Source organism: Hyaena hyaena, unplaced genomic scaffold, assembly GCF_003009895.1.
Source record: "Hyaena hyaena isolate Hyena2069 unplaced genomic scaffold, ASM300989v1 scaffold_400, whole genome shotgun sequence".
NCBI lineage: Eukaryota > Metazoa > Chordata > Mammalia > Carnivora > Hyaenidae > Hyaena > Hyaena hyaena.
Window position 1 is genome coordinate 855,509 of NW_024081031.1, and position 13,430 is coordinate 868,938.

The window sequence follows — 13,430 nt, forward strand, 5'->3', positions numbered from 1 at the left end:
TAGCATGCTTTTCATTATATATATTATTTTAGGAGATGATAGATGGATACAAGCATACCTTGGAGAAGCTGTGCATTCAGTTCCAGACCACCAAAAGAAAGCGAACATTCTAATAAAACAAGTCAAATAATTTTTTTGGTTTCCCCGCACATATAAAAGTTATGTTTATACTACACTGTAGTCTATTAAGTGTGCAATCACATTATTATGTATAAAAAATGTACATACATTAATTAAAAATACTTTATTGAAAAATGTTAACCACAATTTGAGCTTTTGGCAAGTTGTAATGTTTTTGCTATTGGAGGGTTTTGTCTCAGCGTTGATGGTTGTTGACTGAGCAGGGTGGTAACTGCTGAAGGTTAGGGTGGCTATGACAATTTCTCAAAATAAGACAACAATGAAGTTTTTTGTGCACCGGCAGACTCTTCCTTTCATGAATGATTTCTCTGTAGCATGTGTGCTGTTTAATAGCATTTTAACAACAGCAGAACTTCTTTCAAAACTGGAGTTATTCAGGGGTTCCTGCGGGGACTCTTGGCAGTTGAGCATCCAACTTCAGCTCGCTGCTGTCAGCGCAGAGCCCACTTCGGATCCTCTATCCCCCTCTCTATGCCCCTTCCATGTTTGTGCACATTCTCTGAAAAATAAACAGACTTAAAAAAAAAAAAATTGGAGTCATTCTCTCAGACCCTGCTGCTGCTTTATCAACTAAGTTTATGTGATATTCTAAATCCTTTGTTGTCATTTCAACAACCTTCACAGCATCTTCGCCACGACTAGATTACATCTCACAAAACCACTTTCTTTGCTCATCCATAAGAAGCAACTCCTCATCTGTTCAAGTTTTATCCTGAGATCGAAGCAATTCAGTCCCATCTTCAGGTTCCACTTCTAATACTAGTTCTCTTGCTATTTCCACCACATCTGCAGTGACTTCTTCCACTGAAGTCTGGAACCCCTCAGAGTCATCCACAAGGGCTGGAATCCACGTCCAACATCCTACTAATGTTGATATTCTGATAATGACCTCTTCCCATGAATCACAAATGTTCTTAATGCTATCTACAATGGTAAATCCTTTCCAGGAGGTTTTCAATTTACTTTGCACAGATCCATCAAAGGAATCACTTCTATCGCAACTATAGCCTTATGAAATGTATTTCTTAAATAATAAGGCTTCAAAGTCACAATTACTCCTTGATCCCTGGACTGCAGAATGGGTGTTGTGTTAGCAGACCTGAAACCAACATTAATCTGATTGTATACCTCCATCAGAGCTCTTGGGTGACCAGGTTTGCACTGTCAGTGAGCAGTACTATTTTGAAAGGAAACTTTTTCTCTAAGCAAGTTTCAATAATGGATTTAAAATACTCTGTAAACCATGCTGCAAACAGATGTGCTATCATCTAGGCTTTGTTGTTCCATTCAGAGAATATGGGCAGAGTAAATTTGGTAGCATTCTGAAGGGCCCTAGGATTTTTAGAATGGTCAATGAGCACTGGCTTCCACTAAAGTCATCAGCTGTCTTAGCCTTTAACAAGAGTCATCCCGGCCTTTGAAGCTTTGAAGCCGGGCACTGACTTTTCTTCTCTCACTATGAAAGCCTCAGACAGCATCTTCTTCCAACAGAAGACTGTTTAGTGTACACTGAAAATCCATCGTTAAGTGTAGTCATCTTCCGTAATTATCTTAACCAGATCTTCTAGAGAACTTGCTGTGGCTTCTACATCAGTATTTGCTGCTTCACCTTGCGCTTTTAATGCTAAGATGGTTGCTTTTCTCAAATGTTATGAACCAATTTCTGCAAGCTTCAATCTTTTTTCTTCTTCTCTTCAACTCTTAGCCTTCACAGAATTGAAGAGAGTCAGGGCCTTGCTCTGGATTAGGCTTTGATGCTGTGGCTGGTCTGATCTTCTGATCAGACCAATAGAACTTTCTCCGTATCAGCAATAAGGCTGTTTCACTTTCTTATCATTTGTGTGTTCACTGGAGCAGCACTTTTCATTTCCTTTAAGAACTTTTCCTTTGCATTCACAACTTGGCTTTTTGGCACAGGATGCCTAGCTTTCAGCCTATCTTGGCTTTCCACAGGTCTTCCTAAGTTTAATTATTTCTAGATTTTGATTTAAAGTGAGAGACACGTGACTCTTTCTTTCACTCAAACACTTAGAAGCCATTGTATGTTATTAATTAGCCTAATTTAAAATTGTTGTGTGTCTGGGAAGGAAGGCCAGAGGAGACGGAAGGAGATGGGTGTGGCCTGGTCAGTGGAGCAGTCAGAACAAACACAACATTTACCAATTAAGTTTACCACCTTGTGGGAAGGATTCATGAGGCCCAAAACAATTACAACAGTTACAGTTACAAAGATAACTGGTCACAGATCACCATAACAAATATAATAATGGAACATTTGAAATATTGTGGAAGTTACCAAAATGACACAGAGACATGAAGTGAACCAATGCTGTTGGAAAATGGAGCCAAAGACTTGCTCGACACAGAATTGGCACAAACTTTCAATTTATTTAAAAAAAAAAAAAAAAAGAACCACACACACTGTCTTGCAAAGTGTGATAAAGTGAAACACAATGAAAAGAAGTATGCTTGCAGTGTTGTTTTGTTCTAATACATTACTACCATGATTTATTTTGTAGCCCAACCTGTCCCAGATCTGGCCAGAGTAAATCCCGTCAAGATGGCTTCTAAGTCATTTTCACATCATTCTCTGTGCTTTCTCTGAGCTTTCTGAAAATAAATGCTTCAGTCTCATTTTGTACTTTCTTACCCTGGAAAGAAACAAGGAGTCCTGGTTCCTTTTATTACAAAGGAATTTGGTATTTAGAAATCAAAATCTAAGTGCTAGAGGTGTTCATTGCCATTGGGTACTATGCTGAGGCACTTTGAGTGATAGCGCTAGTGAATATCCACGGACTTATACACACACACATTTATATCTACATCTGTAGCACTTTTCAAGGAACAAGACAAGGTGATTACAAAGTTTACAAGGAAAGTCAAAGGCTCAAGAAGAATCAAGATACTTCATAAGAAGAATATAATAGTGAGGCACCTGCCCTACCAACTATCAATTCCAACACAACAGGAATTGTAGATTAGCAGAGAAAGGTTGAATTATTTAATAATGGTACTTGCACATGTGTTTATTCACATTGGTGGAAAATTAATCTCTACTGAATCTCTATTCCACTAACTACAGAAAAATCAATTCTAATTTAACTAAAGACCTGCATATAAAAGGCAGGATTATAAAACTTTTAGTAGACAGTAAAAGATTATTTTATGGCTCCAGAATAGGTTAGCAACATAAAAAAGAAAAGCCATAAAAATAAATTCATTCTACATTAAAATAAAAAACTTCTGTTCATTAAAAGTCACCATAAAAAAAAAAGGCTAGACCAAAAATTAGAAGATGTATAACCAACAAAATAATAAAGTATCTAGAATCTTTAATGAATCTCTAAGAAAGGCAATCTAAGAGAAAAATGGATGAAAGTTATAAAAGAAAATATAAAAGCTTCTTAAACACATAAAATAATACTTAATTCCTCTAGTAATTAGGGAAACACAAATAAAAAGCACTCACCAGCCTGACAAAATTTAACAAGTCAGACAACGTCAAGTGTGCGACACAGGTGTGGGGCAGTGCAAACATTCAGGATCCCCGATGGGAATCATACAATGATACAATCACTTTGGAAAACAGTCAAGCATGGTCATACCATACAGGCCAGTAATTCTACTCCCAAGTTTATGGTCACCAGGAGAATTGCCACCCAGAGATGAATACAATTGTTCATAACCACAGAAAAGTGCAAACAACCCAAATTCCAACAGGAAAATAAAATGCCATTTTGTTTGCAGCAAAATCAGTGAACTCTGATGCTAAATGCATGAATGTGGAAAAATTCAAGGGGGAAAGCTTCCCTATATATTTTTACAACAAGGAATTACATACAAAATGTTAACGAATTAGATTACAAGCTCACTAAAGGCTGGGTCAGTACTACTTAATAGTCATTAAAAGCCTCCTACAGTTTTATGCTCACTATTGTGGATATTTCCAAGACATAGACCATTAAGTCCTCCAAGAGATCATAATATAATTCTCTATAGCTTTGAACACAATATTGAGCCCATGGCAAACATTAGATTAAACAAAACAAAAAACTGTAGATCTTGTTTATTACTTAATGAAGAGGATACTTAATTTCCCAAAGTGCAATTAAAACACTTGAGGGGTGCCTGGGTGGCTCAGTCAGTTAAGCGTCCAACTTCAGCTCAGGTCATGATCTCACAGTTTGCGGGTTCAAGCCCCATGTTGGGATCTGTGCTGACAGCTCAGAGCCTGGAGCCTGCTTCGGATTCTGTGTCTCCCTCTCTCTCTCTGCCCCTCCCCTGCTCTGTCTGTCTCTCTATCAAAAATAAATAAACATTTAAAAAAAAAACCAAACAACTTGAGAAGGCATCATCCACACTAGTTTTTCAAAAGACAAAACATATTTAAAGAAAGAAAAAAAAAAACCTTATTCTGCAAGTCAACTACCAAGAGAGACGAGATCACTTCTCTCAGGCTCATAGCAATTAGACTACTGATTCATTTAAATATATATATTATGACCATAGAACTTTCTACCTCAAAATAAACAACTTTTCAAATCAATACTATAAGATTAAAACCAAAACAAAACATTTGTATGAACACAATTGCTCAGAGTTGTAGCATTAAACCTCTAATAGTGAGCAACACTGTGTCACCCACCGTTTGCTAGGCTAACCTGGCTGGGAGGTTCAAGTGTGATGTGCCCCTAAGTAACCTCCCTCAAACAAAAGTTTCTTTACACCATAGGGTTAACAAACGTTAATGTGTAAAATTTAATTAACGTGTAAAACGTTAATGTGTAAAAATTACATATTTAAATTTGGCACCAAAGATACATTTTTCTTGATTTTAACTGTTTTAGGGTGCCTGGGTGCTCAGTCGGTTAAGTGTCCGACTTTGGCTCTGGTCATGATCTCACGGTTTGTGAGTTTGAGCCCCGCTCTGTGCTGACAGTTTGGAGCCTGCAGCCTACTTTAGATTCTTTCTCTTTCTCTCTTTCTCTCAAAAATAAATATTTTTTTAAAAATTAAATGTTTTAAATAGTGTTCAGAACATAGAGTATTATGGCTCATATTTTACATGGGTAGGAATATGTACTAAAGTCTTTAATAAAACAGACTGTAAGTTACATAGAGACATCAAGTGACAGTTCTACCTGATTCACCTTTAACTCATTTTGTTTGCTTTCTAACAGCATTCTTTTAAAAGCAATTCCACAGCCCATAGAATAGATTTCTATTTTAAGCAGAGGTAACGATCTTTACTTATGTAAGAAGCAATTATACCAGTTAACAGAAAAAATGAACTGCAACGGCATACACTAGAAGTGTGCTGGGGAAGCCTTAGTTTTCATTCTCAAGGGTATGCACTACGTGTTATCAGTCTACCCATCACTAAATTTATTAAGCCATAATTTTGCTACATGAATTCTCCATTCTTTCCTTTAGAGAACACTGAATAATCAGAAGGCAATGTTTGCTTTCCTCTCTACAGTAACAACTGTGCATTTGGCCTGAATTCTAAATAACCAGGTTCTTTTGAAATTCAGCCAATATACAGATCTTTTCACTAAAAATAAGCGTGAAGGAAACAGGCTCAAATCATAAATGTCATATTTATAACTACTCAAAATGGGAGAGAACAGCCTTCCCAGATAATTTGGATAAACATGCACAGACCTCACCATCACCATACATGCTCTACCATCACTAAAAACAGAACTGTTAAGAACTTGAAGCATAAATATTCAATTGGATGTTTGATGACATCAGCATTTGTGGCCTAAAATCTACTAACATAATGTTTAAGCAATCACACAGTGTCTTTCTACACTGGTTAAGCCCACATTAGGTGTGATAGTTTTATATGGTAACTTGGCTAGACTACAGTACTCAGTTATTTAATCAAACACTAATTTAGGTGTTGTTGTGAAGGTATTTTGTAGGTGTGATTAACAGCTACAAAAATCAGTTGACTTTAAGTGAAAGAGATTACCCCTGATAATGTGGGAAGGCCTCAGCAAATCAGCTGAAGGCTTTAATCCCCCAAACTGAAGTTTCCTAAGGAGGAAGGAATTCCTCAGAACAGTCAGCATTAACTTCTCCCTAAGTTTCCAGCCTGAAGACCTGCCTTACAAACTTCAGACACGTAGCCCCTGCAAAAGCACGAGCCACTTCTCTACAGTACACCTAAGTGTCCATCTCTGGGTGAATGGATAAATAAACTGCAATCTGTAGATGCAATGGAATATTAATCGGTCATACAGAAAGAGTAAATCCTACCATGTGCCACAACATGGACGGACCTTGAGGGCATTATGCTAACTAAATAAGTCAGGCAGAGAAAGACAAAGACAAACACTGTATGATCTCACTTTTATGTGAAATCGAAAACAACACAAAACAAAATCCAAACTCATAGAAAAAGAGATCAGATCTGTAGTTATCAGAAGCAGAGGGGAGGGGGAGGGAGGAAGGTGGTCAAAAGGTTGAACCTTCCAATTAGAAGACCTGTTAAGTCTTCCATGTCTAGCGCGATGACCATGGCTAATACTGCTGTATGATATGTAGGGAGATTGTTTTAAGAGTAAATCCTAAGAATTCTCATCACAAGGAAAAGATTCTTTTCTTTTCTTTTTACTGCTATCTATATGAGAATATGGGCATTAGCTAACCTGTTGTCAGAATCATTTCACAACCATCGTGCTATGGGCCTTAAACTTATACAGTGATGTATATCAATTATTTCTCAATAAAACTGGGGATAAATATATATTTCACACACACACACACACGTATGTGTATATTCCTATTATCCTCTTTCTCTAGAGTCTTAACTGATACACTAGGCAAAATGAGAATCCCACTATGAGTTTTAATGGTTTTGGTCACACAAAGAAAGAAACACCTTAATTTAGCTCAGTTTACCTGGGAAAACAAAGGCATCACCAGTCTACCAAAGACCACCCCTAGTGACTGACATACTCCCCACCTAACTTAAAATAAAAGTAGACTGTGAGCAGGGCGCCAGAGCACAGTCTGTCTGACAGAATGCTGTGCGAAGAACAAGGGAATAGGACTTCTAACTTGGGGGTTGGGGAAGGGAAGGGGGAAGAGGGCTGGGAAGGAAGTGGGCAAAACAAAACAAGGCAATGGGCGGCAGAGCTGTCAAGGTGAGCACTTGATCAGCAGACCTTTTAAATTCTGCTAACAGTACTTCAGGGCTTACTAGGTTCCAGGTGTTTGACCTCGACTATCCCATCTAACCACTCACCACAACATTAAATGGCAGATACTACTATTATCCACAATTCTCAGGAGGGCCAGGGAAGCTACAGATACAATTCTATAAGGTGGCATGGGCACTAAGTGCTACTGGATCCCAGTATTGAACACAGGCTCTAAGTCGAGCTACTGAGCTGTATGTCTCCGTAACAGTATTTCCCAGGCAGAACAACAGGCCAGAAACACTCCGGGCCAAAGAACCTTTAGCAGTTTAGCATTTAGCAATGCCATAGAGAGTTATCAAAAGTAAATGGCAAGCTACATTTGAGATCTGTACACAGACAGGGGATTGAGGGGAAACAGCACAAGTAGAAATAGAAAAGCAAAACTATATAAAAAGAAAAGATTTCTGGTTCAAAACTGCTAGTAACTCATAAATTTACCTTCTGACCTTCTTCCTATATCAAATTTTATTTTAAAAAAAAGTAAAAATACAAATAAATTCATAGAAATATAGGAAATCCCAGGACAGATGACACTGGCAGATCAGAGTAGTGACAAGTCCTGAGAAATAGAAAGCACACTGAAACAGATTGAAAAAAAAATTCAACAGAGCTGAAAGACCCCTTCAAAGTAAGAGGATCGAGGCTCAACCCCTTCAAAGCTGGTTGAGCAACTGACTCTTGATTTCAGCTCAGGTCATGATCTCATGGTTGTGAGATGGGAGCCCCCACATTGAGGAGCCTGCTTAAGATTCTCTTTCTCCCTCTCCCCCTCTGCTCCTCCCCTGCTCATACTCAATCTCTCTCTAAAAAAGGAGGAGGAGGACAGGGAGGAGAAGGAAGAAGAAGAAGGAGAAGGGAGGAAGGAGAAGAGAGGAAGGAGGAGGAGGAGCGGATTAACCTTCAAATACACTTTCCTAGCAGACTCTAGGAAAACCCAAGTAAGTGTCAGCAGAAATACATGCTGGATGGTGAGGCATGTAATTAAAGAACATGATTACCGGGGCACCTGGGTGGCTTAGTCGGTTAAGCGTCTGACTTTCACTTGGGTCATGATCTCGCGGTTCGTGGATTCGAGCCCCGCGTCGGGCTCTGTGCTGACTGCCAGCTCAGAGCCTGGAGCCTGCTTCAGAGTCTGTGACTCCCTCTCTCTCTGACCCTCCCCTGCTCACGCTGTCTCTCTCTCTCTTAGAAATAAATAAAACATTAAAAAAAAAAAAGAACAGGATTACCTGCATGGGTCCCTTCTCTAGAAGAATGTACTGGGTGGCATTAGCCCCAGATTAAAGCCAGGAGGAATACCGCAGGGATACTTTGGACAAGAGAAGCTGGACAATGTTCCAAATAACTTATAATGGAGTTTACCTGCACTCCGAAGACCAGTTAACTCATACATCGTATGGGAAACTCACCCATAAATCCTGTAAACCAGAGCCCACGGCGCTACCAGGTAAACAGAACCTGTAGACAATGTTGAATTCAATCTTTTGATTCTACTATTTACTACAAATCAATCGATGATAAACAATCAAAGTGGTTCAACACAGGACACTCCAAAACATACTGATTTGGTATACTGACTTTTTTGAGCTACAGACACTTCTTAAAAACAAGTGCAAGAGGGGCGCCTGGGTGGCTCAGTCGGTTAAGCATCCGACTTCGGCTCAGGTCGTGATCTCACGGTTCATGGGTTCGAGCCTCGCATCGGGCTCTGTGCTGCCAGCTGAGAGCCTGGAGCCTGTTTCGGATTCTGTGTCTCCCTCTCTCTCTGACCCTCCCCTGCTCATGCTGTCTCTATCTCTCTCTCAAAAATAAATAAAATATTAAAAAAAAGAAAAAAAATTTTTTTTAGTGTTCTAAAGAATAAGTAGTAAATGTAAATATTATAAAAACTTGGTTTCAAATGGATGTNGTTTCGGATTCTGTGTCTCCCTCTCTCTCTGACCCTCCCCTGCTCATGCTGTCTCTATCTCTCTCTCAAAAATAAATAAAATATTAAAAAAAAAAAACAAAAAACCAAGTGCAAGAAAGGTATGCTGACCTCCCCCTTTTCTTTCTGAAAACAGGAGATAAAACTCCCATATGAAAACTCCCATTTCTGCTCTTGGAGGAAAAGAACATTCTGAACACCAGAAACAGGGAGTCAAAGCTAAGAAGAATCCATATAAAAAGTTGTTTTAAAATAAAGCCTATTACCTTACTTTAGCCTCCCCATACATTTTAGTTTCTTTTCCAAAATCACTACTAATATATAAACACGTAGGTCCCAATGGTTCTTTGGGTCTTCTTTTTTCTGCTAAGGCTCCCATGTACATGTTAAAAAATATTTATGCTTTTACAATCCATCTTAGGTCAACTTAATTCTCAGGCCCAGCCAGAGACCCTAAGAGGGGAGAAGAAAAGTTTAACTCTCCAATATAATCACTATCCACTCCAGAACATTCAGCAACATGGAAAAGAAGGATGGAATTCAAGAATGCCAGTGAAAAAGAAAACCAAGAACATGTTTCTATAAAGACAGTAAATTTCCTCAAGAAATTCAAGGAAATAGGAGATCCATACACAGAAAAAGAGATTCTACACCCTGGATCCATTCCAAATGGACATCCTGGTTCTGTCCATTATCCTCTCCCTTTGGCTTCTTCCCTTCTGCCTATTAACAAGTCCAAATCTACCTTCATTCATAAAAAGCTTTTCCCTTCACCCAGATCCCTCTCCAAAATAAAGAAGCAATGAGATAAGAAGGTGTCAATGATAATTTGGAAGTGCCTCACTTAAATAACTGGGTAGATGGTTCTCCGGTTAGATGAACAGACACAGAAAGGAAGAATGGGAGATAGGGGAGAGCTTGATAATAACACAGAACACATAAAACACCTTTACAAAAAGAGCTTATAAACTAGGAGCCTATATACTGAACTTGGTCCATGGACATGTTTTTTTTGGCCGACGCAGTGTTTTAAAAAATTCAGCCCATCCTTTAAATTTCAGATAGTTTAACAAGCAAATCCTCATTTACACTTTCCTTTAAAAACTAGAAGATCTGGTAACCTTAGGCCCACATTCCCACATGGCACCTACCAAATGGCCACAGCCAAGCAGCCTGCATGGGGCCTGTGATCTCCCCTCCCCACTGTCCCCAACTCTGTCTTCCTGACACTCAGCCTATGGCAAGGGCCATTTATCACTCCACTTACTCTACTGTTTTTCTTAGTGTAGAAAAATATTTTTTCTTACCCTGGGGCCTGCTTTTACTCATTGACATTGTTGGCCAGGCACTTAAGCTTGCAAATCTGCTGAAAGAAGCACAGAGACAAGAAAGGGGTTGAAAATATGGGTCTCTGGCTGTTCACCGGAGACAGGGCTTGAGGTGTGGTTTAGAGTGGGTTTGAAATAGAGGAAATGGAAGAGGGCTGAGCTCACGAAAAAGAATGTATAAGAGAAGACAGCAACTATGGATGAAATTCTAGGAAATGCCCACAATTCAAAACAGTGAAAGTAAGGTAACAGTAAGTGAAAGGTGAGTTCAAGAAGTAAGACATTCAGGAAGGCTTTAAGTACGGGATAGTGCAGAGGTAGCAACAAAAACACACTCAGCCGTGACACTAGCACTGCAGAGAGAGATCAGAGTCCCTGTAAGTTAATTTAATTAATAGCAAAACCAAGTAACAACAACATCAATCAAAATCAACTTAAACGACCCGAGAAACTAGGCTACTTATTAACTGGTTAAGGTGAAAACAGAAAGATGGGTCTCTGAATTATTGTCAATGTAAGTACTAGAACCAAGTTCTCAAAAGCCATTTTTCAGTGACCAGTTACCATAGCATATCTAAACCATTAACTTTAATCTTACCTGTTAAAAACATTTCAAAATAAAAAGCAAAGGCAGAAAAAAAAAATACGTGGCAGAACTCAACAACAAAATTTTCCTCAAATTGTTACATGTAAGAGAATAACGTGTACTACTACTCCAGTGAAACTAGTCAGTTAACACAGAAAAAAGTTACTAGGTTTTCCTGCAAATTTCTATGTAACGGGGAGAGAAGAAGTCCACTTAACATTAGAAGATTTGTAAGAATTTAAAGCACCACACTGGCAAAAGCCACCAGACTAGCAGGAATGTCCCTGCACATATCATTTAAAAAGGTGACAATTTGGAAATTCTAAAGGCTAGGATAGGTATTTCTGTCACATCTTTCGGAAGATTGATAAATGGGATATAGAACATGAATACAAATTTTTAAAAATACAAACTCAAAAGTAGAGACATGTGGAAACACTCACCCTCATTAACAATAAAGAAATATGCATCAAAGCAAAAATGAAGTAGTCATCATTTTAGAACTATCTAATTACCTAAGTAATATTCTGTACACTTATAACTATTAAATAAGCGAAGGGGAGCAGAATATGTGACCCCAAAATATGCCCCTTTGCCATGGGGATTATTTTGAGCTGAACCCATCAAAGCCTACAGACTCAGGGAGAGTTGGTTTCTCTCCCCTTCCCCCTTAACTGCCTAAAAGAGTTTCAACAGAGGTCCTGTACTAGGAAGGGAGCCAAGAGCAAAGATAACATTTTCTATCAGAAAGACTTATCTGTGTGGCCTGGCAAACATCTGTTTACCAAACATCTGCTCTTCTCATCTTCCTGGAATATGTCTTCCTTCCCTTGGGGACTCTAGACCCCTGTTCCCTTCTCCTTAAGCCCTGAAGAATGGAGAATAAGCCCCAACCAATTCCCTGGCTGCCAGGGAGCCTCTCATATATTCAGGGCTCTAAAATTACATTTGTTTTTCTCCTGTTCGTCTGTCTTATGCCAGTTTAATTATTAAACTAGCCAAAGAATCTAGAAGGAAAGAAGGGAACATTTTCCTCCCCTGCAGCTGTGGTGCCCTAAGTGGGGCTCTCAGCGGGGTGTTACACACTCGGGGCTGCCGAAGCTGAGAAATCCTGGGACCAGGACAGGAGCTGGCAGGAGGAGACAATGCTTACCACACACACTAGTCCCCTGGGTCTCTGCCCTCAGGGTCAGGTGGAAGTGAGTGCGGTAGGAGTCTTTTTCTAAACTCAGATTGGCAGGAGAAAATATTAGCTCTGTGTGAATTAGGTCCTTGGGTATAGCAACTCCGGTAATGGTTTTTTAGGGGCACTCTTATTTTCTATTGATCCCCTTCCTTTCAGAGATGATCACTAGTTTCTTTTGTCTCTGTCTTTTGTATCGTTTGTCATAAGAAGAAAAACCATAGCAGGATGCAGGCACAGGTCCCGTAAGCCTTTTGTTCAAGGCAGCCTTGCAGACCGGTGAGTTCATAGTTCTCACCAGACCAGGGTCTGTTTAGACAAACTTTGCTCTGAGTGCCCTATGTAGAAACCAGATGAGGTTTTCCTTCATCTTGCTCTATGCCTTGAGAGTTTGGCTTTGTGACCAGTGAGAATGTTCTCTCTGGTCTCCACCACCCACAAGGTGTAGGTACCGATGTACATCTGGGGGCCAGTCAAACACACTGGGATTCCAAGACACAAAATCACAAGGAGCATCCTCTTTGTCCGGCCATGCCAGCTCTCAGGAGTTTGCCATAAGGGGTCCTAGTCCATAAAGGGCCTTTGTCTTTTCAACGTTCATTGTCTCATTAGTGCTAGAAAAGTCCCATTCTGGTAGTGCCTGCCCTGTGTCAGAGTCCCACGTCTCACTTCTTCCACTACCATTCTTACTGCCTGTGAAAAAGAAGGTCCTCCCTTTCCTAGGGTTATTCTGGGAAAGAACACTCTGGATTTGATAAGGGCTGCATCTTTTTTTTTTTTTTTTTTTTTTAAGTTCATTCATCTAGTTTGAAAGAGAGGGAGAGAACATGTTTGCCTGTGTGCAAATGCATGTGCATGTATGAGAGGGGCAGAGAGAGAGAATCCCAAGTAGGCTTCACACTGCCATGCTGGCATAGAGTATGCTGCAGGGCTTGATCTCACGAATCATGAGAGCATGGCCTGAGCTGAAATCAAGAGTCGGACCCATAAATGATTGAGCCACCCAGGCACCCTAAGGGCTGCATCTTTTGCACCCTCTTTCGGGACACCT

At 39.6% G+C, this 13,430-nt stretch overlaps 1 protein-coding gene across 8 annotated transcripts in view; it reads right to left on the bottom strand.

Moving 5' to 3' along the window:
- The window catches only part of SIPA1L1 (signal induced proliferation associated 1 like 1), a 370,770-nt gene that overhangs the window by 206,068 nt on the left and 151,272 nt on the right, over nt 1-13,430 (bottom strand). The window contains exon 1 of one of the 8 annotated variants that reach the window (XM_039251857.1): nt 10,590-10,647. The exons of the other annotated variants lie outside the window; for them this stretch is intronic. The gene's annotated coding sequence lies outside the window, so the exon portion shown is untranslated. Of the gene's footprint in view, nt 1-10,589; nt 10,648-13,430 lie in introns of those variants that run through there. 8 annotated transcript variants of the gene reach the window in all.